Source organism: Typopeltis vanoorti, chromosome 4 (genome assembly GCF_054136105.1).
Source record: "Typopeltis vanoorti isolate ZY-2024b chromosome 4, IOZ_Tvanoo_1.0, whole genome shotgun sequence".
NCBI classification, from domain to species: domain Eukaryota; kingdom Metazoa; phylum Arthropoda; class Arachnida; order Uropygi; family Thelyphonidae; genus Typopeltis; species Typopeltis vanoorti.
The window spans coordinates 172,566,401-172,591,976 of record NC_143552.1 but is presented as its reverse complement, the minus strand read 5'-3'; the positions used below and the strand labels follow the sequence as shown (position 1 = coordinate 172,591,976).

General features: G+C 37.5%; 1 protein-coding gene across 2 annotated transcripts in view; it reads right to left on the bottom strand.

Annotated features, from left to right (window-relative positions):
• LOC150107851 (uncharacterized) overlaps positions 1 to 25,576 on the bottom strand; it is a 92,224-nt gene that overhangs the window by 41,373 nt on the left and 25,275 nt on the right. The window lies entirely within an intron of this gene.

Here is a 25,576-nt window from a genome sequence, read left to right as displayed (position 1 = left end):
AGTTTCCGCGGAAATTGTTCCTTGGAGCGTTTTCAGTCCGTGTAGAAAAGAACGAAATACGATTCATTACACTTGATTATTCCCGAAAGCACCCTCAAGCAACGGGGGACGTGCAGCCCATTTTCGACTAATTGGCGTCAGGACAAAGTTACTGGGCTACGAGACGGATGAACTCTGGGATCACAAATAGGTTGATGCATTGCTAGGTACGCGCATCTACCCTACCCTGAGGCACACGTGCTGGTTGTCAGTCGGTGTTTACGTTGACGATAAAAGCCGGAGTGCTGCTGATACTTGAAAGGCGATTCGAGGATTTAACAGAGCTGTTCACCGAGAGAAATGTCTTTGTGCGTTAGCGCGGGGGGGGGGGGGGCAACACCCTGCTACATTAAAAGACGTCGCTTCATGAAGAAGAGAAATACGACATGGGGATTGAGGTAGATCGCAATCAAAGAGAGAGAGAGAGAAAGAGAAATGCAGCTACTCTCTTCAACAGGAGGTGGCATTCCGTTTCCTATTTGCAGTCCGATAACAAAACTGAGTTGAATTTCGGAAAAAAGTGAGGGAACAACTAGAAATGCATTTAAGTAAAGGAGGGAGGGAGGGAGCAAGTGGAGACGTTCTAGAAAAGAGTCTGAGCTAATTTTCATATCGTGTAGATAGATTAAAAAAAAAAAACAGAATCGCACAATCAGTTGTATCTCTTATCTTTGTTTAGGAAAAAAGGAGAAATGGTTGATCAGTCAAATAATGAAGGACCCACAGTGATCCGATCATCAAAAAGGATTCATTACACTGTCGATGACTTTATTCAAATGGGATGGAGTCGAGTCTCAAGACCGGCCTTCAAGAAAGCACAAGTGGTCCTGAATTGATGTGCAGTTGAGGTCGGAGTTAAACCACAAGAGATAGGAAATGCAAAAAATTAATAACATTATGCCCATTACTAGCGCTTGCGCAAACACACACACACACACATAGATTAAAGATTAGCAAGAAAATATACACTAAGTGGCTTATCGGCCATTATGCTCTATTTGTAGAAGGAAAGCCAAGCATAAATGCAATCACTGAACTTATTTTAACTAACCTACTTCAAACTTAACTAACAGGCTGTGATTGCATCACACTGTCGGCTCATTTTCCTAATAAAGCGAAGAAAATGAGGATGAGGATAGAAAGACGCTTCGGGCTAAAAGGCGCCAGGGGGCAATGCATCCCCCTGTGCATCTGGGAGGAAAGAAACAGGCATACCTAGTTTGTATTTCTTACAACTGCCTTCGAAGGGCAGCAAGCAGACTTCGGAGAAAACACACGGGGGAATGCTGCAGACTGTGAACACGGCTTACTCGTTTACCCGAGAACTGAATCCTAAAAGGACGGAGTTCACGCGGGTGCCATTTGCCTTGTTTACGAATGCGAAACTTGGTTTAATTGTTCTCGGATGCCTAAAAATTTTTTTTCGGCATACATTAACTTAATAGCTTTCTTTCTTCTTCTTCTTGGAGTTGAATGATTGTCAATATTCAAAAAATATAACTGCCCAATCATTATCCCCCTAATACCAGTTTATTCTTTTATTCCACGTTTTTCTCAAGAGTTATCGTAGATACCGAACTGCGTGTGAGTGATGAATTTTTCTTATAAGTTAGGAAAGCTGAAGTGGAATCTCATAATATATGGAATAAGTATCCAATCCGGTTTGTATAACTATTTTCATATGATTGAAGCACGCGGTGAATCGTAAGCGACAGACTTGGAGCCCAGTCAGGATAACCGCTGTGGCTTTTTCCTTTCCACTTAACTGGAGTGTTTACTAAGTTGTCGTTGCAAGCTGAAGACGTTGATGTAATAATTCATCGAAATCGGTCGAGGGGTATCCAGATCACGTGTTTGCTGGACGAGGAGAACAGAAGTCAGCAGCGACACGAAAGCGAAGGACTTCGCCGCTTTGGTGTTTTTAGCAGTCACATTTGCGATCAGAAAGTGAGTCGCGTGGTGTAAGAAATGCCTGAAGGAAAGATCGTCTGAATGAAATCAGGCTGCGTGTAGAAAATGCTTCAGAAATCTGCTTAGATGCCTGTTATTGTCTTTCGGAATGAACGTGGTAAGGAAAGTCATACGCAGAACCTAAGGAATGGAAGTGCTCCTACTGCAAAAAGGGGGGGGGGAGGAATGCAACCAAGAACAGCAGGGGATAATAATAAAGAAAATAATAAAGTTAATAAAGAAACCCATTTTAACGTAGCAAAGCTAGACGAGGAACTGAACAAAACAAGAAATATAGTGAAATTCCTTAAATTACTCGAAAACGGATTCGAAACTACCGAACTACCTAATTACTTTCGTCTTGCATCTCTGATTTCACATTACGAAAAAAGCAAATTAAAACGTTTCGCAAATGAAAAACTTTAAAACTTTAAGAAACAGACAGTAAATGTTGTTAGGGCAGAAATAGTAAACACTTTCGGATGTGAAGACCGATGTGGCCATTATTCCTGGTCTTCTTACGCCTTGTCTGCTGCCCTTGGATGTATCGGTCAACAAACCATTCAAGGACTAAGAACGCAAATTCTACACGGAGTGGATGGGAGCCGCCACTGGCAGGGAAGATTAACAGACCTTCACAGGAAATGTTGTGCAACTGGATTTTGAGAGCTTGGGACATGATTTTGCCAGAAATAATTGCAATAATTTTTTAAAACCGACATCTCCAATGCCCTGGATGGGAACGAAGTATGACACTGTTTGGGTAGATTTGACAATGCACATCAGGAAACTGCTCTCGACACCGGAAGTACAGATAGCGTATAGGAGATTCTTGGTAAGTCATATCCATTTTCGGTTTCTATAAATAACGGTGACCTTATGCTTCCGAAATGATAAAAAGGACAAACAATACTGAAACTATTTCGATTTAATTACAGAAGCATTGTAATTGTAAAATTTAAATGCATTCATTTTATAATTAATGTGGGCGATTTATTTATTTGTTCGTATGGGTTTCCTTCTCCACTTTCTCCCGCGTCAGTTAGGACGGGTTGAGCCAACTTAATGAGGGATTAAGTTAAGGAGATAATAAATCCCGTATTATTTTACGCCGGGTACGAAACTCGGAGATCGAAATCCATCGAAATCTAAGAGTTTCATGTCGAAGAACTATCGGCGAGTCCAAGCGTAAGTCATCACTTGGGTAGTTTATTTATTCATATGGAGTTCTCTCCCTTTTCTCCGCGTCCCTATTGGGGTGAGTTGATCCCCCTCATGGGGGCGTTAAGTATTAATAGCTGTAGATCCGTGTGTGTTCACGGGACCAGCTTGCCTGCTTGCGGGATGAAAACCCCCAGATAAACTGGGGCGAAAAACCCTGTTGTCCACGCCCAAGACCGGCTAACTTGGCTATGGCTGAAGAAAATCCTTGAGCTCCTCACGTCATCGACGGGAATCGAACCCAGGACACTCCTTCCCCAGGCATATGGTTGCGAAGCGCAAAGCCATTAGGCTAACCGAGCGGACACTTGGGCAGTACAACACTATGGCAACTCGTCTCAAAGGTGGCCGTCACTGTCCTTAATATTTTCTCATAATGTAAAACGCAGCTCCTAGGAGATGTATTACTGTTTTACATTATGAGGAGAGGTCACTACCCAGACCGGTTTCGACCTTTATTGAGGTCTCATCAGTGAGCAGGTAGACCCCTGGATAATACCAAGGTTTAAGTGAACCGAACTTACATATACCCCAACTAACGAATTGCCAGACGGTGTACCCATATATTATTATTATTACTACGATAAAGAGCCAAGAGGCTATTTTACCGGCGACATAAATTAAGTTAAGGGGATAATAAATCCTTTATTATTTTACAGCCTGTTCTTGCTCCACGGTTCAGCGGAGCTTGCTCCACATTTGACACGAGTTGCCCTAGTGTTATACTACCCAAGTGATGACTTACGCTTGGACTCGCCGATAGTTCTTCGGCATGAAACTCTTAGATTTCGATGGATTTCGATCTCCGAGTTTCGTACGCGAGGGTAAAATAATACGGGATTTATTATCCCCTTAACTTAATTTATGTCGCCTGAAAAATAGCCTCTTGGCTCTTTATTGGATTAAGTATATGCTTTTTATGACTGTAAATTCGGGCGTGTGTGTGTGTGTGTGTGTGTGTGTGTGTGTGTGTGTGTGTGTGTGTGTGTGTGTGTGTGTGTGTGTGTGTGTGTGTGTGTGTGTGTGTGTGTGTGTGTGTGTGTGTGTGTGTTCATGGGGTTGGTTTGCCTTCTCTGAGTGTGATTTGGGGTTGGTTAAACTTTCCCCTTGTTATTTTTCTTATGGATCCAAATCAAGATCTAAAACTTAAATGTTGCTATGCCTAAATTATGGGCATAGGGCTAACTATCTTATCCTTGAGTTGCGGTTGCGAAGTCTAAGAATAGTTGGAAGGTCGTGGGCGCTTTAGTGCCTGTTAGGACCACTGATGAATGAATGAGTGCCTAAATTATGGTCACTTCCAATGTCAGCAACCGGGAAAGTTCTGGGTCCATATTCGTGACATTTTATGTAGAAAAAGTGCGTTAGTCAAGGTGAGATCATTCTGCAAAGCAAATTCTACAAGTTTTATATCCGTGTCATTTGTTTCTCGTAATCCAAAAGGGCCAACAAAGAGGAGAAAACTCCATATACCTAATCCGATTTTTGCATTGTAATCCACTTAACCTGTTAGAATATATTTCTTTCAACCTCAGATGACGATCAAGAAACGATCAGATGACGATCATTTCTTGATCGTCGTGTGAGGTTGTTTGTTCATATATTCTTAGTGGTTTACCTTTTAGTCTTACTACTGAAAGTCTACTATTCACAGGTTTAAAGTCTACTTCTTGCCCTTCTTCTGGAGTACCTGATTAAAGAAAGGGCACTCTTCTTCTTGTTTTAATTCTCCAGATTCTGGCCATCTTGTCTCACATAATCCAATGATCGCCCATTCATAGCGTACTCATTCTTATTGCGGAATCTTGAGTTGACCACGTTGATATAATGATCTAAAATTCCATCTTCCGATAATAAATCTGTTTCTCAGAGGAAATTCGTGTTTAAATATCTTTATATTCATGGGTAGGTCATTATCATGCACTAGAGAAGAAATAGCCGGAAATACTGCTACAGCAGCAGTTGAATGCAAAGCAGCCCACCGTTAGTTTTTTAACTCTATGCCTGTATACTAAGATAGAATTGTTACACATCTGAAAAGTAGTACGAAAATAATAATAGCGAAAATTAGGTAACCAAGAAATAATAAAAACTGACTGAAAATAATGGCATGAGTGGGTTCTATTTTATGCTCGAACATTATAGTTGAACTGGAAGAAGAAGAGTAAAACAACAACAACAACAACAACAACTCACTTGGAAGCATTCCCAGATATAACTAACGCAACTTTAGAGAAAACCAAACTTGTTGTGGTCGTCTTTATTGACTTGTTTAATGCATTTGAAACGCTCACACTTGAAACTATTAGAAAAGCTAAGACACGTTGCAGTGAACAAGGAATTACACACCTGAAAAGCAGAAAACAAATCTCACGATTCGGTCAATCCTCAGTGGGGAGTTATTAGTAACGTTTGGTGTCCCAGAGGGAGTGGATCTCTCGCCAGTTCTCTTCAACATGGATATGCACGATATTAACCTACTACCTCTCAGAACCAAGATTTTCTAATGGGTGCATTGGCACAGCTAAGGGATCCAACGTAATATCAATACATCCATATTCACAGCCTAAGAAAAGAGTCAGTATAGAATAACTGCTCACTAATTACATCGCCATAAATTATTATTATTATTATTATTATTATTATTATTATTATTATTATTATTATTATTAGCTTCCCAACACGGCAAAATTAAGATAGACTTCCCGGGAATCAGGCATCACTCTATGAGAGAAAAATCTTGCCCTCACTCCCGCCTTTCCAGCATTCATTCTCAACTTCCATGGATGCCCTAGCGTCCTTTCCTCCCATTAAAAAACACAAAAAAATTCCATCAATTGAAATCCTGTATGATTCTTTCAGAAGTTTGTAAGTTTTAATCATATCGTCCTTCTTTCTCCTGTTTGCTAGTATCTGCAGTCTACAAATTCTCAATCTGTCTTCATAATCAGTATTCCACAATCCTGATATTATTTTTAACACTCTCCTTTGTACTCTCTCTCTAATATATCAGAATCACAACGGAAACCAGGAGACCAGACCTTCACACAATAGTCCAAGTGAGGTCTTATCAAGGCCTTGTAAAAATACAAAATGACATCCTTATCTTAACACGTGAACATTCGTTTCAGTATTGCAATTATCATTTAAGTTGTATTTGCAGTCTTTGTCACATGACCCCTGAACTTCAACATCCTATCTACTAACACTCCAAGATCCCTAGCCTCATCAGTTTCTTCAAGCATAATCCCACTAATATAATAAGACATTGGATATGTAGTTATGCCTAAGTGAACATTTACTGACATTGAACTTACACCCATTTTCCTATGTCCACAATTCCAGCCTATTCAAGCTGTATTCCTGATTACCCTACCTATCTTTGCATCATCAGCATATAGCTGTATGTCACATGCCAAATGTCATTAATGTACGCACTGAATAACAATCCACCAAGGACTGATCCTTGTGGTACAACACACACATGTGTGTGTGTGTGAAACTTGAAGATTCCCCCCCCTCCCCATATACCACTTTTTGATATCTGTCAGTCAGCTATCCTCTTATCCATGCTAATATTTAATAATCCAATCTCATATTCTCCAATTTATGCAATAGTCTTCCATGCTGTATTCTGTTAAAAGCCTCAGCAAAATCTAAAAGAATCATGGTGTATCCATTCCCCTTGTCTAAATCAGTAGTAAATTTATTACAGAATAGGAGTCTGCATGACATAGTTCGACAACTTGCAGATTCTGCTCTTATCTAGTTCCTTACTTATGCAGACATTGTTACACATGCTTGATAGTTCCGAACTAGACGAACACAGAATCATCCTCTCTTCCTAATCATTTCCATAATAATAGCTATTTCCATCATTAACACACCTACCTAACATTGTCGCTCTTACACTGACATTCTCACCATTCCTCCCTTTATAATTTAGTTTTCCCGACTCTCTGTGTTAGGTCTCATACCAGTTATTAGTTTTCCAGACTCCTGGTACCAAACGCACTCAGACGTAGGCCATCCCTCTTATACAAATCGAAACTTCCCTCAAACTCACTGCACACATCCAAAAACTCGCATCCGTTCCTTCTATACAGCCTAAGCGTCGAATCATTTGCCATCATAGATCTTCTTTTTATCTTTTTAATTCATTTTTGTCATAGCCAGGTAAAATACTAACGATTTTCACTTTCTCACTCTTCACTCTCGCCTCTTCCAGCAACCCTTTCATGTCCTCTCTCATTCAATATCTCTAGTGAAATCTTTAGCGCCCTACTACAATTACGATCTCGTTTACTTTTCTGTTTTTGAATCACTTCCTTTATATTCTTATTTTTTTTCCCGGAAAAACTTGACGCTAAAACCCGCTCATCAGTGGTATGTTTTAGGATAGAGTCACCACACCAAATAACAGCCTTCTTTTTACAATTTACTTTACTTACTAGATTTTGGTTATTACGCACTAACTTATCTGATTTCGTGCTTTGCTTTCCATTTTGCTGCTGATTTTTTTTTTTTTTTGTTCTCCCTGTGTTCGTCTAAACGCCGCTCGACTTTCTGTAGTTCCCTCGTCGTCTGTCTAATAATTTGCTTTAACCTAGCGATCTCAGAGGTTAAATTATTTTCAATATTTTATTTCAATTATTTCAATATTGTACTCTCATAAGCAGAAAAGATAGAATAATATTCAGAAATTCTGAGTCAATCCGTTGAAAATCGGTATATAACAATCCAACATCCGCCCTCCACTATACAGCACTAAAACCACCACCAACACTAATGATGGAACAACAGAATCAGCCCTGATGTATATAAAATAAAATGCTATCAACAGAACGTTCACCTTTGCCCCTCCATAGTTATGCTGAAATATCGCTTATTTCTAATTAGAGAAAAACCCAAACCGCATATCAAGCCTTCAGACAATTGTCACATATGAATAGGACGATTAATTCGGTAAAGCAACTCTGAGCTTTTACGTTCAAGATATGTTACCCAAACCAATTGAAAACAGAAACATTGCACCCTAGAGTATGCTAAAATGGTGTTGAGGTACATCATGAAATTGCGGAGAAATACCCACCTACATACAATACTTTACAGGCCTAATGAGATGCAATAAAGTAGCTCATGCTTTCCAGTAAATAACTTATCGTGGCATCTGAGAAATGCGTGTTCCATTCCAAAAATATATTCAATACAGAGACTATGAGAGTCAGATGTAGTAAATGGAATCGGTGTAAAAGGCATAGTGTTTTTAGGAAGGACGGAAAAGATAAGGGGGAGAGTACTAAGGGGGAAGGTTAACAAGATAAACTCTATGGGGTGTGGTGTTGATAGAGACCTGTTAGGGACGATGAAATGAATCGCCAATTTAGCCCTATGGGTAATCATTAGGGCTAAATTGGCTTCTACATTGATTAGGTAGAAGCGAAATTTCATAATAAAGACGATGGAGAATTTACTGAGCTGTTACGAGACAACTTTCTCAAGCATGCGAAAAAATGATCTCAAGATCAACGAGTGTTAAATTTGTCCATCGCGTCAGAAGAGGTCTCAGTTAAAAATATGAATGTTTTGCTAGTGGTGATAACGATAGTGCCGTAATATGCCAGGAAGTAGTTGGCTATGCCGATGGTCAAATCAGGACAGGTCACATTCTGAATTATGGCAAACTGAGAAGAACGCTATCTTCGGTCCAATATCGGTTACTGAATGGGAAGGATATCAGCAATGCAGGGAAGCTTTTGAAAACGTGCGTAAAAGAGGAAATATCTGAATGTTCCTAAAGTTCAAAGAAAAAATAGGGTGAACTTGAAATGGGTGTGCAACCCATTTCAAGTTCAAGAACTTATTAAGCGAAAGACTCCTAAAAAATGGCTTGGAAGGAATATCATGGGAATAAGAGCGAGAGTGGTTATGAAATATATAAAGCGCAATCTTGTTTTGTATTGAAAGCTTAAAATGGAGTATGAAAAGAAATTTGCTGGGCAGGCACACCAAAAAAATGTATCTCTATGCGGCAAGTAAAAGTAAAATTGAATGCGGAAAAATAACTTTATTGAATGCAGATGAGATTGTTCAAATAACAAGTGCTCATTACGCTAAGATCTATCAACCAGGTGTGTGTGTGTGTGTGTGTGTGTGTGTGTGTGTGTGTGTGTGTGTGTGTGTGTGCGTGTGTGTGTAATATGATGCACAATGCTGCCACTGCTCTGGATGAAGAGATGGAGATATGAAGAATGAGGTTCAAGAGCGGTAGCCTAATATGGGTACCAATTCAGCGATAGATGGTATATCAGCTCAGTCGAAATGGCTTGGCTATTGATATGCTTGTATAAATTAAATCCGACTCAGAAAAGATTTCAAAGGATAAAAATAATGTATAATAGTTTCGCTGCACAAGGGTGATGAAAAAACCGTGGTGTCTAACCGGCGAACTATCAGCATATCTGGAGTGGTGGTGAAGAGTTTAGAAAGGTTAGAGGTCATGTTTTTAAAATTTGCCATATTTTATATTTTATAATAATGTTACGGCTGATTTGGGTACAGGAAATTGATAAACTGTGATTCTGTGGACTTTGCTGAGATATTTGATAGGATACACGTGAAGCACCACATGAAAAAACTGTTGCATTAATCAGAAGATATGGGATTCGATAACAAACTAATAGATTGGATAAGTAAGTAGCTGCCAGACAGGCATCAGAAAGCTGAATGTGGTGGATGTGAATCTGCCAGATTTAAGGCGAACAATGGTATGCACCAGGGATGAGGCCTTGGACCATTGTTGTTTAATCTATCCATTAACAATACGGGAAAGGAGCTGACAGGAAATTTCCGTTGTTTGCTGCTGAAGATGCGAAGATAGAATCAGAGATGTCGCTGATATACAGCATTTACGGAATGACATGAATAACCTGGAATGGTGGACAAGCGATAATGGCTGTCCATTCGATGTTAGTAAGGGTAAAGTTAGGCATTTTGGTGTCATAAGATTTCTAGTGGCATATTATATTGGCGAAATTGTATTACAAGAAACTGATTAAGCTAGGGATCTTAAAACTACGGTGGATAGGAAACTTAAATTCACAGGTCAAATCTCAAAAATTGTAACTGCAACTCAGAGGACGATTATGAAACAAACATTGGCATGTGAAGATTAAGAAGTCATTTCGACTCCTTACACGATCTTTATACGACAGCAGCTGAACGATTGTGCGCAGATTCAGAGTAGATCAAGAAATTGCGGAAAAGGCACGGAGAAGAGTAATAAAGGTGATCGGGGTATCGGAATGCAAATTACGAAGAGAGATCGACCGTATGTGGACTGCAGGCATTGAAAATCAGGATTAAAAAAGGGGGGGAAGAGCGAATGATATTTGGCTGGTAAATTGGTCGTAGCTAGGAAACATTCAGACAGATTGATGCTGCAATTTACGTTCAAGTGTAGGCGATCTAACTACATCTCTACAGATTTCCAGATTTTTCTTTCGGTATTTTGTAACGACAATAGAAGACCTCCGAATCATTCCATCTTATATCCTCTAAACTTAAGATATGTAAAGGTATGTCGATAATATTCTTTGATTTGGAACCACGGACAGTTAGGCCCTCTCAAAAATCAATATCCCAGAACCGAGAGAGAGAGAGAGAGAGAGAGAGAGAGAGAGAGAGAGAGAGAGAGAGAGAGAGAGAGAGAGAGAGATGGCTGCTTCATCAATAGCGAGAAAGAGTTAGCCAAACAACTTCAAATCTAAAACCTTCCTACAAAATTGTTCTAAAAACATCAAGGTTATTGCACATGAAAAAACAAATTTTGATAGAATCATTTTTATTGATCACAAGAAGTAGTTGGGTCACTTTAAACCAGATCAAGATAAGGTAAGGATTTGTGACGTCATTGTTTGATGAGATCAGTGACGTCATGAGTATGGAATGCTTGAAATTTCGCGATTTGTCTGTGACGTCACATTGTGTGTTTTGGATAGCTTATGGAATTCTGGGTAATTGTTCACATATGGAATTGTGGATGATGGTTAGAGATAAGATCGAGTATGGAATCCTTGGAATTTCCCAGGGTGACACATCCGTCAAAGACTTAACGTTGTGTCTTTGGTTCGAGTGGGGAATTGTGGGTAAAAGTTCGACTATGGAATTCTGGGTGAATGTTAGGAATGGAATGCTAGGTAATGTTTAGGGTATGGAATTCTGACAAGATTGAGCTAAGATAAGAATTAGATAAGTGAGTGACATCACATTGTGCATTTGGCTTGAGTGTGGACTTGTGGGTAATGGCCAGATCGTGGAATTCTGGGATATGGCTGTGTTTGTCATTGACATGAGATGAACTTTTTGTTTGCATGTGGCATTATGGGTAATGATTAGAGATTGGAATTCTGAGAGGATATTTGGTCAAGTGTTGTGGTCTTTGGTTCAATTGTGGAAGTGTGGGAAAATATTTGTCTATAGGTGACAGCATGAATTACAGGTATCCCCTTCAACTCCCATCAAACACACACACACACACACATCTTTGTTTTCTTCCAAGTTCAAGTTTTCTAAAATAATTAATAACTGGATATCAATGGTATCTGATTTACCCCATCAATCACATCCTCACCCCATTCACTTTTTTTTCTTTCATGTTCATATTTTATAAAATAATTAATTACTAAAATCTCACTTTTACTGAATCTATGTCATGTATAAGATCTTAAAAACTTCCTTACTTTTCTAATTAAATGTTAACTTTATTACAAGCTATAAGCAGAATAAATATTTTTAAATATGGAGAACACATCAACGATACCGTATTTGTTCATTTAAGTTTAAAAATACACATTTATTTGACTGAAATATTATTTACAAGTATATTCACAATGAAAAATTAAAACGTAATTACATAGAAATATTTCACAAGATATGTCTCTTTTGCTATTTTCCTGAAGAAAGAAAAATATCAAAGGGTTTTGGATCGATTTGCTGCCTGAAAGATCGAATTCCTGTAAATAACCTGAAAATTCAGTTTATTCTTGTTCCTTATAGTTTCTGGCCGTTTCCATAATATCATATGCACTGTGGCTCATGGTAATGTTTTCCCATTTTTGGATGTTCTCCACATAGTGACATCATGGAAAGTAAAGTCACCGTTATCTTATTCTATTAATTTCACACTGTAGTATGACAATTTGTACTAAGATTTCATAATTTGAATGCATACATTTTTTATATTAATAACTAAACAGAAATTAAACTGTAAACTTAACAGGTGTCTGCAAGTAGGGTTACCATATCTCTTGAAAACAATATGCAACATCAATGTTGACCATAAAAATTGTAAAGAATAATAAAATGTTTACCTTCAAATAAATATTTATGATCAAGACAAGCAAGAAATTCATAAACTTTTCAAAGTTTTGACAATCACAACCTTATTGTTTTCATCATTTGGAAGAGTGCAACCTAAAAATTCGCATCACATGATGCAGGCTTTTGATATGCTTCTATATTTTTTTTCAATCTGATTTCTTATTTTACTCTTTTTTTTTCCTTCAAATCTTGTACTAGTATTTTATAACTGAAACCTCAGCAAAGAGATTGAGTATTTCAACACCTGATTTTTTGGAAGTCAAGATATGGAATTAACAAATTCTGAGGGTGCATCAACATCTGGCCACTGAAGCTCAAAATGCTCGACTTCATTCTATTCATGAAAACTGTTCTGTAGCTTTGAGTCTGCTTTCCCACATTTCTTAATAAGAGATACGTTTCTCATAAAAATTCAAAACGTGCTTTTCAAAATCTACTTTTTATGTCTCCTTCACTGACATACAGAAACTACTTTTGCTTGCAAAACTGTGGGGATTAACTTGTTGTCCCTTCTGGCTGTTAATTTTACCTTCGATTCCTTGTGTTTCAAAGCTGCTTCTGTAGCTGAAATTTAAATTTTATTTCAAAATGTCATACTTTTCTTTAGCATTTTAGTAAGTTTAACTAAAGGAAATGAGACAAACAAGGATTTGGACTATGCATTAGCATTTTCTTATTAGAATCTCCTTTTGGCAGCACAAATAAATAGTTATTATTATTATTATTTCAAATGAATATTAGCTCTGTAGTATATTTTGTTAATTTCTGTAACAAAGTTCCAAACCTTCGAAACTTTAGAGTGAGTGTAAGAGTCAATGGTGTCTAATCATGACTCATATCCTCCATTTTGATGTTTATGTGTGGTCCTTCTGTGATGCTAATTACACCCACATTCTAATTGAGATAATCAGTTCTGGTTTTTGATTATATGGATGAAATGTTTACAGATAACTCAAGCAATGTCAATAGGTAGCAATGTTTCTAAAATAATTAATTACAGGATATTAGTTTTCGCAATTTTATTTTTTTCATTCCTAGCATTAATTTTACAGTAGTGATAGTTTTGCTTTTTTTACATTTACGTTTTCTTGTATTATGATGTATTATAATCTGTGTTAATGATTTTGCTTAAAGATTTCTTTGTCACCAAATTTACACATGCGGTCTTCATATAGATGTAATTTTATAGATCTTAAAAGTTCATTAATTTTCCAAAAAAATTTTTAACTTTTTTAACAGAATTGCAGCAAGTTATAAAGTTATGGTTTTATATCAACTTCTAAACCGAATAAATGCGTAAAAATTTCACTGTGGAAAACACATCAACACCACAAAAGTTTTGTTCATTTAAGTTTGCAAATGCTCATTTTATTTTGCTGAAATATTATTTACAAGTACATTCACAGAGAAAAATTTGAACATGTAATTACCTTGAAATATTTCACAAGATTTAGTTTACAATCTTAACATATTGCAATGAGTTCAATAAAGAAAATATTCCTTCCTCACAGTTTCTTGATTACATTACATCAAAATAGCTGGTCATGCAAAAAAGTCTTAAGGTCTGACACCATAGGAAGCACCCCATACATCTGCTCAGGTGTTAGCCTGAATACGATATCATGCCTACCTAAACTTTCCATGTATTCTTTTGCCACCAGATATACACAAGCAGTCTTCATATAATATTTGTAAATGTCACAAAATAAAGAATCTTTATCGAATTGAATAAAGTCTTGAAAGTCTAATTTTACCATTGATGAATTTAAATGATTAGCGATAATTTTTCCCATGATATGAATAGCTGATAATTCAGTTTGCAAAAATAGTAAATGGTTATCAATGTTGTAGATTTTGATGGAAATTTCTCAGCTTTTTCACAACTAATAGAGAAAACTTTGCTTCCACCATCTCCTGTATCATTGACCATTAGTTCACCATCTTGGCCTTTGAGAATATAACAGTCTCCAAGGTCCAATTTGTAGTCTACTCTTCTTTGCAAGTAGATGAAGATATCAGACTACTTCCTGCATAACTTTTCCCAAGTAGTCCTGGATAAACACATCACAATGTATGTACCTTGTAAAATAATAACCGGTTTCCATCTCTTCAGAGCTATGTGAAGAGTTTTGTCTCATGCTATTTTCCTGAATAAAGAAAATTTCAAAAAATTTTGTGGCTCACCACACAAAACCCCACAACACAATACGATAGCTGCATTTTATGAAGGGTTGCAGTAACCGAAAAGGCACTCAACTCGATGTTCATTCCTTACTGTTTACCCTGACCGTTTCTTCATAAAAACGTAACATTCGCACAGATGACTCATACACATGTTTTTGCATGCTGGTGGATATGATGTTGATGTGATTTTATCTTACTTTGTGACATCATAGGGCAAAGCTTATCTCTGTGGCTCAGATAGTTTTCTATATTATTTATCCTGATTACGTTAAGTATTTTTTCCAACATGAATAAAGCAGTTATTTATTATTGTTATTATTGTTTCATCTGAACTTTAGGTCTGATACTATACTTTTCATGTTAAATCTTCTGCACTAAAAATTATGGCTATTAATTTTACATCCAGTTCCTTGTGCTTCCAAGCTATTCCAAGCTGCAGCTGAATTATTTTTTCCAAAAATGTTGATACAGCTTTTTGAAATATGTGGAGGTTGGCATGAACAAATAAGACTAATAATTCACTGATTGGATTTTTTTAAAAAATTTCTGATTAGTTTGTGGTAAGAATTCACAAGATTTGTCTGCAAACTTGCTAATTTCTTTTGGCTTTTCTATTCTAATCTGTTGGATACATCTAATATAGTAACAAAATTGTCACTATACTTTATCCATCAAAACACCCACAATTACGTTATTTGCTAGGTCTGTATTTTTTGTTCTGCTTGTAGAACAGTAGGGTCATGAAGTTTTGAAACAGAACTAGTCACTTGCTCTTACATTGACCTCTTGTTTGGATAACTGTTAGTGATGTCACCCAAACTGATAACCACAGAGGTTATCAGTTTGAGATAAGTCCAGTACCTTTTCAGTTACTGCAATCATTCATCCACTGCAGCTGTTGTATTGTTTTGTGGTGTTTTGTGTCTGGTAAAGTAAAATAAAGGGTGAGCTACAAATGTCTTTGAAATTTTGTTTCTTCAGGAAAAAAGCACAAGACAGAACTCTTCACATAGCTCTAAAAGGATGGAAACTGGTTACTATTTTAGAAGATATGCACATTGAGATGTGGTTATCCAGGACCACTTGGGAAAAGTTATGCAGGAAGTGGTCTGATATCCTTTTGAAAAGAAGATAGGCTATGAATTGGACCTCAGAGACTGTTATATTCTCAAATGCCAAGATGATGAATGAATAGTTGATGATACAGGAGATGGAGGAAGTGAAGTTTTCTCTATTAGTTGTGAAGAAGCTGAGAGATTTTCATCAAAAATGTACGACATTGATAATCATTTACTATTTTTGGAAACTGAATTACCAGCTATTCATATCATGGGAAAAATTATTGCTAACCATTTGAATTCATCAATGGAAAAATTAGACTTTCAAAATATTATTGAATACGATAAAGATTCTTTATTTTGTGACATTTACAAACATTATATGAATATTGCTTGTGTATATCTGGTAACAAAAGAATACATGGAAAGTTTAGGGAGGCACAGTGTCATATTCAGGCTAACACCTGATCAGATGTATGGAGCTGCACTTCCTATGATGCCCTCCCTACCTTAAGACTCTTTGGCGTGACCAGCTATTTTGATGTAATCTAATCAAGAAACAGTGAGGAATGAACATTTCCTTAATTGAACTCATTGGAAAATGTTAAGAGTGTAAACCACATCTTGTGAAATATTTCTATGTAATTACATGTTCAAATTGGGTCGCTTGGTGTCGCACTGATTAGATCGTCGGCTTGTCGAGAACTCCTGAAAAGATTAGTATTATTTTGTGTTAAAATTAGATATTTTACTGGAATTTTAAGTAGCATGTTTGCTTTTTGTTTCTTGGTGTGTCTCTGAAATTTTTACATGTTTTCTGTTAATTTAATTATTATTTTTAAGATAAGATAGCATACACATGGCACTGATAAAGAAAAAAATGGCGGCCAGGTCGCCATGTTTGTTTAAGAGTTTTGATGTAAACGAATTTATGCAATGTGCTGTCTGTGAGATGTATGCCTTGCGAAGAGCGGTGGGAGTCTGGTTAGAAAGTGATAGTGGAGTTAATATGTATAAAAAGTAAAGAGAATGAGGACTTCAAGCGTGTTTCGTGTGTCGAGAGCGATATCGTGAACGATAGTCAGAATGTAGAAAATGGCGGTGTACTAGAGAATTGCGTGGTAGTGCCAGATATGTGTGAGAGCGTTGCTGAAAGTGTAAATGAAGGTAGAAATACAGAAAGAATGGATGATTTGATCGATAATGAAAATGGTGAGATAAATGCGAGTAGCGAAATTGGCCGTTTGAATGGTGCGATAAACAGAGCTAATAAACAACTGGAGCATGTGGAAAAATGTGTGTTGAATGTACCGACAAATAACCGGCGGAAGTCTGTGACAGCAAATAATAGAATGTTCGTAAACGTCAATAAAATGAAGGAGCGAGTGCTGTATGGGGATTCGCTATTAAGAGGTGTAATAATTGAGAGTTTAACGAAGTCGTACCAGCTGGGTGCGAACATAAAGGACGTCAGCGAATCTATTCGACTGCAAAAACAGAGGGTGAAAGAGATGATAATCGTGGCAGGAACGAATGATTTGAAAGAGGACAAAATGGAAATGATAGAGGATGTGAGGGAGTTGTTTGAGGTAGCAAAAGAGAAGAGTGAGAGAGTTAGGATGGAGAGTATCTTACCACGGTATGATAGCGAAGTGTTTAGAAGGAGGGCCATAATTGCCAATGACTTTATGCGTGGGTTATGCATGGAGAGTGGTGTGGAATTTGTGGATGTGTGGAATGAGTTCGATGGGCGAAAGGACTTATATAAGATGGATGGGTTACATTTGAATGGAGTTGGTGTACGGAGACTTGAAAGAGTGTTGATGAATGATGTGGAAGTGGATGTACAGACTCAGGGAAACTAGATTTATTAAGAGGGGGGGAGTAGATATGCAGACTTTAGGGAGGCAGTTAAGTGTATGAATGAGTATATTATGACCGAGCAAGTACGACGGACAACAAATCAGAATAAGTTGTTAGTATAAGGCATCAAAGTAGGGATGGGACAAATGGGCTTCTGCAATTCATGTACACTAATGCCAGGAGTATTAGGAACAAGAAGGAAGAGTTTTTGGCCATGGTTGGCACTTCCAGGCCACAGGTTGTTGGTATTAGTGAAACATGGCTGACAGAAGATGATAAAGCTAGTGGGATTGAATGCGACGGTATAGCGTGTTCAGGAGTGACAGGGTGAATAAAAAGGGGGAAGGAGTGTTATTGATGATAGCTGATGAGCTTCAGCCAAGGAGTATAGAAGTTGAACTGCAGGATGGGGAAAAAAAGCACATTTGAGGCTGTTTGGTGTGAGATAGAATCTAGCAGAACAAAATATACAATTGGGTGCTGCTATAGCAAAGGTGATGGAATAGATGGTGGGATAGTATGCATAAGCAAATAGAAGAAATGAGTGGAAGGAGGGTTATTATTATGGGTGATTTCAATTATGGTAACATTGACTGGAATGAGGAGAGGGCACATGGGAGGAAGGAATTGGATTTTATGCGGTTATTAAGGGACAACTATCTACGGCAACATGTAGTGGAAAATAGCAGGGGGCAGAGAGTGCTGGACCTAGTAATTGCAACTGAGAATGTGGCTGTAACGAACATGACCATGTTGCCACCAATTGGTGAGAGTGACCATAAGGTCATGACTTGGGAGGTGGCTAAAGGAGTCGAATTTACAATTAAGACAGGGTACATGTGGAATTACTGGGCTGGTAAGTATGACAAGCTTAGGGGTGTGCTTGGCTCAATGCCATGGCATGTAAAACTGCAAGGGCTGGATGTTGATAGTGCATGGGAGGTGGTTAAGAACTGTTTGCAGGAGGCAATGGTTGACTGTATACCAAGAGTCCGAATAATAAATCAAGTAGGGGTTAAATGGATGAATAACACTATTAAGCTTGAGCTGCAAAAAAAGAAACAATTGTGGAGGGAATTTAAGGAGAAGGGTGACCATCAGGCACAGGAACAGTATAAAGCTCAGGCCAGGATGGTAACAAGGGTGGTAAGAAAAGCAAAAGCAGATTATGAAAGGAAATTGGCAATGCAGGCTAAAGGGAATCCCAAACAGTTTTTTCAATATGTTGCAAATAAAAGGAAAAAGGCTCATGGTAGAATGATCTTAAAAAATGCTGAGGGTAGGGAGGTAACCGAATCAGTCGATATTGTGGAATTACTGAGCAAGCACTTTGCAAGAGTATATCATCCAGGTGGTGACTTTGCAGGAATGGAAGAACCAACAGCTTATACTGGAATTGTGATGAATGAAGTAGAGGTAACTAGTCTATTACAGAACCTCAATGTCAATACATCTGTGGGATTGGATGGTATACCAGCTCGTGTCGTACGTGAAGCAGCTAAAGAATTGTCAGTGCCCTTGACCATTTTGTTTAATTTGAGCCTCAGGACTGGGTCAGTCCCAAGGGGGTGGAAAGAGGGGAAAATAGTTCCGCTGCACAAAGGTGGTTCCAAGGCTGCTGTTGAAAATTACCAGCCAATCAGCATAACAGGAATCATTATCAAGGTCTTAGAGAAAATTGTCAAGAGGAAAATACAAGATTGGGTAGAAGAAAATGGGATACTGTATCGGGGACAGCATGGTTTTGTGAAGGGTAGGTCATGCCTCAGTAACTTTCTCACGTATTATAACACAGTGACGGCTGAACTGGATAAGGGTAATGGGTTTACAGTGATTCTACTGGACCTTGCTAAGGCCTTTGACAGGATACCACGTGGAATTCTAATCAGTAAATTGCAGCATATGGGGATGGACATAGGGTTGGTGAGATGGATAGGAGGGTGGTTGACGGAGAGATATCAGAGAGTGGTTTACTCAGGAGTAGAGTCCACAAGACGGCCTGTGACTAGTGGTGTGCCACAAGGATCTGTTCTTGGACCACTGCTGTTTATTTTGTTCATAAATGATATAGGAAAGGATCTGAGAAGAACAGTTCATTTGTTTGTGGATGATGCGAAGTTGGGTAGGGCAATAGTGAATGCAGATGACGTCAAAATTTTGCAGGATGATTTGGATAGATTGGAGGTCTGGGCTAAGGAGAATGGATGTCAATTTAATGTGGCAAAATGTAAGGTTATGTATTTTGGGGTGAAAAGATTTGTGGCAGTTTACTTCATTGGTGGAACCGTGCTCCAGGAAATTGATGAGGCACGAGATTTAGGAGTGTTGGTGGATAAGGAATTGAAATTTAGGGGACACATTGCAAAAGTGGCCAAATCAGCTCATCAAATCACTTGGTTGCTGAAGAATACGTTGACGAGCAGAGACAAGCAGGTTATTGTTCCTCTGTATCGAGCCTTGATAAGACCCCATCTCGACTACTGTGCTCAGATTTGGTCATCTAGGTTTCTTCTTGATGGGGAGGAGGTGGAGAGGATCCAGAGGCGAGTGACCAAGATGATAGCAGGTCTGTGGAATGAACCTTATGAGAACAGGTTGAGGATTTGTGGGTTGCAAAAATTGGTTGATAGGCGGACAAGGGGAGCTATGTTTGAGACATTCAAATTACTGAAGGGTTTCTATAAAATTAATTCAGAAGATATTTTTGAGAACAGGGCTGGTTGTGGGAGGACTAGGGGACATCCATGGAAACTGGGCAAAAGTGTGGTTAGTAAAGGTGTTAGAACTGTGTTCTTTACTTTTAGAGTAGTGAATGAGTGGAATGCGCTCCCTGAGTCTGTGGTGGATGCTGTGACAGTGAATGACTTTAAGGCGAGGTATGATAGATACTGTATGAATGTTGAATAGTTGTGATGAATATGATTTGGGGCTTCCCTTGATGAGTCTAATGACTCCCTGGAGTTGCCCGTAATAATAGTAATAGTAATAATAGTAATAAATTTTTCTCTGTGAATGTACTTGTAAATAATAATTCATCAAAATAAAATGAGCAGTTGTAAACTTATTTGAATAAACATTTTATTGATATGTGGTCCACAGTGAAATTTTTACTCAGTTTTTCTGTTTAGAAGTTGATATATAAAACCATAACTTTATACATTAATGCAATTCTGTTTAATTATTATAAACAAAAAAGAAGTGAACATTTCTTTAGGAAACACTAATGAAGTTTAAGATCTAGAAAATTACATCTATACAAAGACCATATGGGTAAATTTGGCGTCAGAGAAATCTTTAAGCAGCATCATTAACACAGATCATAATACATCATAATACAAGAAAACGTAAATATAAGAAAAAAATATATCACTAATGTGAAATTAATGCACGAATAGAAAAAGTGGGATAAAACTGATATCCTGTAATTAATTATATCAGAAAAATTGCTACCTATTGACATTGCTTGAGTTATCTGTAAACATTTCATCCATATAATCAAAAACCAGAACTGATTATCTCAATTAGAATGTGGGTGTAATTAGTATCACAGAAGGACCACACATAAACATCAAAATGGAGGATATGAGTCATGATTAGACACCATTGACTCTTACACTCACTCTAAAGTTTCGAAGGTTTGGAACTTTGTTACAGAAATTAACCAAATATACTACAGAGCTAATATTCATTTGAAATAATAATAATAATAACTATTTATTTGTGCTGCCAAAAGGGGATTCTAATAAGAAAATGCTAATGCATAGTCCAAATCCTTGTTTGTCTCATTTCCTTTAGTTAAACTTACTAAAATGCTAAAGAAAAGTATGCCATTTTGAAATAAAATTTAAATTTCAGCTACAGAAGCAGCTTTGAAACACAAGGAATCGAAGGTAAAATTAACAGCCAGAAGGGACAACAAGTTCATCCCCACAGTTTTGCAAGCAAAAGTAGTTTCTGTATGTCAGAAGGAGACATAAAAAGTAGATTTTGAAAAGCACGTTTTGAATTTTTATGAGAAACGTATCTCTTATTAAGAAATGTGGGAAAGCAGACTCAAAGCTACAGAGCAGTTTTCATGAATATAATGAAGTCGAGCATTTTGAGCTTCAGTGGCCAGATGTTGATGCACCCTCAGAATTTGTTAATTCCATATCTCGACTTCCAAAAAATCAGGTGTTGAAATACTCAATCTCTTTGCTGAGGTTTCAGTTATAAAATACTAGTACAAGATTTGAAGGAAAAAAAGAGTAAAATAAGAAATCAGATTGAAAAAAAATATAGAAGCATATCAAAAGCCTGCATCATGTGATGCAAATTTTTAGGTTGCACTCTTCCAAATGATGAAAACAATAAGGGTGTGATTGTCAAAACTTTGAAAAGTTTATGAATTTCTTGCTTGCTATGATCAAAAGTATTTATTTGAAGGTAAACATTTTATTTAAAAAAAATCTTTAAATAATTTTTTATGGCCAACATTGATATCGCATATTGTTTTCAAGAAATATGGTAACCCTACTTTCAAACACTTGTGAAGTTTAAAAGTCTTAATTTCTGTTTAGTAATGAATGTGAAAAAAATTATGAGTGCAAATTACAAAGATTTAGTGCAATCTGTCACATTACAGTGTGAAATTAGTGGAAGAGGATAGTGGTGACTTTAATTTACCTACCATTATATCATTAAATACAGGGTGTCCCAAAATTCACGCAAGAAGTAATTTTGATAGAAAACACAGGTTTTTGATTAAAAATTGTAATTTCTTATTGATTCATAAAGTATACAGTATAGGGTTATGCATGGAATAGCATATCGGGTAAATGGCCTCCACGGCTTTGCTGCCACATTCGCACTCTTTTGTCGAAATTTTCCATGACCGTTTTGCATAAATGTGGCTGGATTTCGTTGATACAGCGCTCAATTTCCTCCTTCAAGGCGTGGGTGGTCGTGGGCTTGTTGGCATAAACCTTAGACTTCAAAAAACCCCAAAGAAAAAAATCCAACGGCGTTAAGTCACGTGATCTGGGCGGCCAATTCTGATCACCAAAACGGGAAATTACACGACCAGGAAATGACTCATGCAGTAATTGAATTGTTTCTCGGACATGTGGCACAGTCTTGTTGAAACCACATGTCGTCCACATCCATATCTTGCAATTTAGGCACAAAAAACTGGATTATCATGTCGCGATAGCGAGCACCATTAACTATTATTGCCTTAGCAGCCGCATTTTCGAAGAAGAATGGACCGATGATGCCTCCAGCCCAAACTCCGCACCAAACAGTGACAGTTGTGGATGCATTTGTTTCTCAATCACTCTTGATTTTCTGAACCCCAAATGCGACAATTTTGTCGATTAACGAAGCCATCAAGATGAAAATGAGCCTCATCGCTGAAGATGATTTTGTTCGAAAAATAAGCATCCACTTGTTGTTGTTCCATAATCCATTCAACGAACTCTCTTCGCTGAGTGTGGTCATTTTTAATAACCCTGAACTGTCAGCTGTCACGCTGTTTTTTTTTTCTGATTGGCAACACTTTACCGCAAAAATGGCGCTAAATTTAAATCTTGCGTGAATTTTGGGACACCCTGTAGTTACATCCACAAATGGGAAATCATTGCCATGAGCCATATTGTGAATGCTATTAAGGAAATGGCCAGAAACCTATAAGGAACAAGAATCAATTGCATTTTCAGGTTATTTACTGCCATTCATTCTTTCAGGCTGCAGATCATCTTATGTGTTTGTGTTGTGTTGTACTCTACTGTTTTGTGTATCCTGTAAAAGTAAAAAGAAACGAGCAAATCCAAAACCCTTTGAAAATTTTCTTTCTTCCGGAAAATAGCAAAAGAGACATATCTTGTGGAATATTTATAGGTAATTAGGTGTTTGAATTTTTCATTGTGAATATACTTGTAATTAATATTTAAGTCAAATAAATATGTATTTGTAAACTTGAGTGAACAATTACAGTATCGTTGATGTGTTCTCCATATTTAAGAATATTTATTCTGCTTAGAGTTTGTAATAAAGTTAACAACATTTAATTAGAAAAGTAATGAAGTTTTAAAGATCTTAAACGAACATGACATAGAAGCAGTAAAACTGAGATTCCAGTAATTAACTATTTTAGAAAATATGAACTTCAAAGAAAAAAGTGTGTGTGTGTGTGTGTGAGGGGGATGTCGCTGATATCCAGTAATTAATTATTTCAGAAAATGTGAACATGAAAGAATAAAAATGTGTGTGTTTGATGGGGGGTGAGGGGGATACCAGTAATTCTTGCTGCCACCTATACACAAATATTTTCCTATAGTTCCACAATCGAGCCAAAGACCCCAGCACTTGAGCAGATATCCTCCCAGAATTCCAATCTCTAATCATTACCCATAATGCCACATGCAAACAAAAAGTTCATCTCATGTCAATGACAAACACAGCCACATCCCAGAATTCCACGATCTGGCCATTACCCACAAGTCCGCACTCAAGCCAAATGCACAACGTGACGTCACTCACTTATCTAATTCTTATCTTAGCTCAATCTTGTCAGAATTCCATACCCTAAACATTACCTAGCATTCCATACTCTAACATTCACCCAGAATTCCATGGTCGAACTTTTACCCACAATTCCCCACTCGAACCAAAGACATAACGTTAAGTCTTTGACGGATGTGTCACCCTGGGAAATTCCAAGGATTCCATACTCGATCTTATCTCTAACCATCATCCACAATTCCATATGTGAACAATTACCCAGAATTCCATAAGCTAACCAAAACACACAATGTGACGTCACAGACAAATCGATCCCCCAGCGAAATTTCAAGCATTCCATACTCATGACGTCACTGATCTTATCAAACAATTACGTCAGGAAGCCTTATTTTATCTTGATCTTGATCTGGTTTATAGTGGTCCGACTACTACCATCACTCTCCTAGTTTCGTGAATCCTCTTGTGTTTCACATCATCAGCAGTCATGATTTGTGTTTCGTTTCGTTCTCTAAGTCCTTGATGTGTTCGAATTATCTTGTTTCTCCCGAACTGGTTGTCTGTCCTATGAAGTGTAAAGTCAATCTTTTACACCCCAGGTTTCTGAGAAGTGGATGGGGAGGTTTTCGAGATTTAATTAGAAACCGAAACATCATTTATTTATCAGCTACCTGAAATGCCCCACATGCATTGCAGTTTTTTCTCAAGAGCATTCAAGGAATCAGCTGAAATGATCAAACATCCTCCACAATGCAACTAAAAACAAGGCATGGTTGCACATCAAGTCTGATCTTCTCTAATTCAACCGGGCGCGCAAGAGGTTACCAGTAGGTCGCAGCAGACCACGAAGCAGCTAACAATATCTTGGCAAATAAGCGCTTTGCGTTGTTTGGCCTACTTTTTTAAAAATAATTCATTCGATACGCACGTTACCTCTTATTATCTGTTTTTTAGTTTATTCGTATTTCTCCTGTTGATATGAAACATAACATTTTTTTCGAAACTACTAGCGTAGTCAATGAAAATTATTCTATTTCATTTGGTTCATTCCTGTGGAATAATATCGGCGAAGTCATTTCTAATATGTCCTCACTCCACAGAAGTCTAGGCAACGATTCCATCGCCAAACTACTTGCAAACTAACAGACTCAACGTGGTCCCTGTGATAAGCAAGTCAAAGGTTTTTTTTCTCTTCTCGTATTGATCATAGTTCAGTAAAACTTGCCATAATTTTGAAGAGTACAAAATTAAAACAGGGTTTACTTCTTTCCTCATTCTTCACTCACTACTTCGATCGGTTAAACCTACACGCAGTCATCGGAAAAATCTAGCAGCTTATGACCTGTGGTGTGATTGCAAGATCCCATACTGGGGACAGAAAA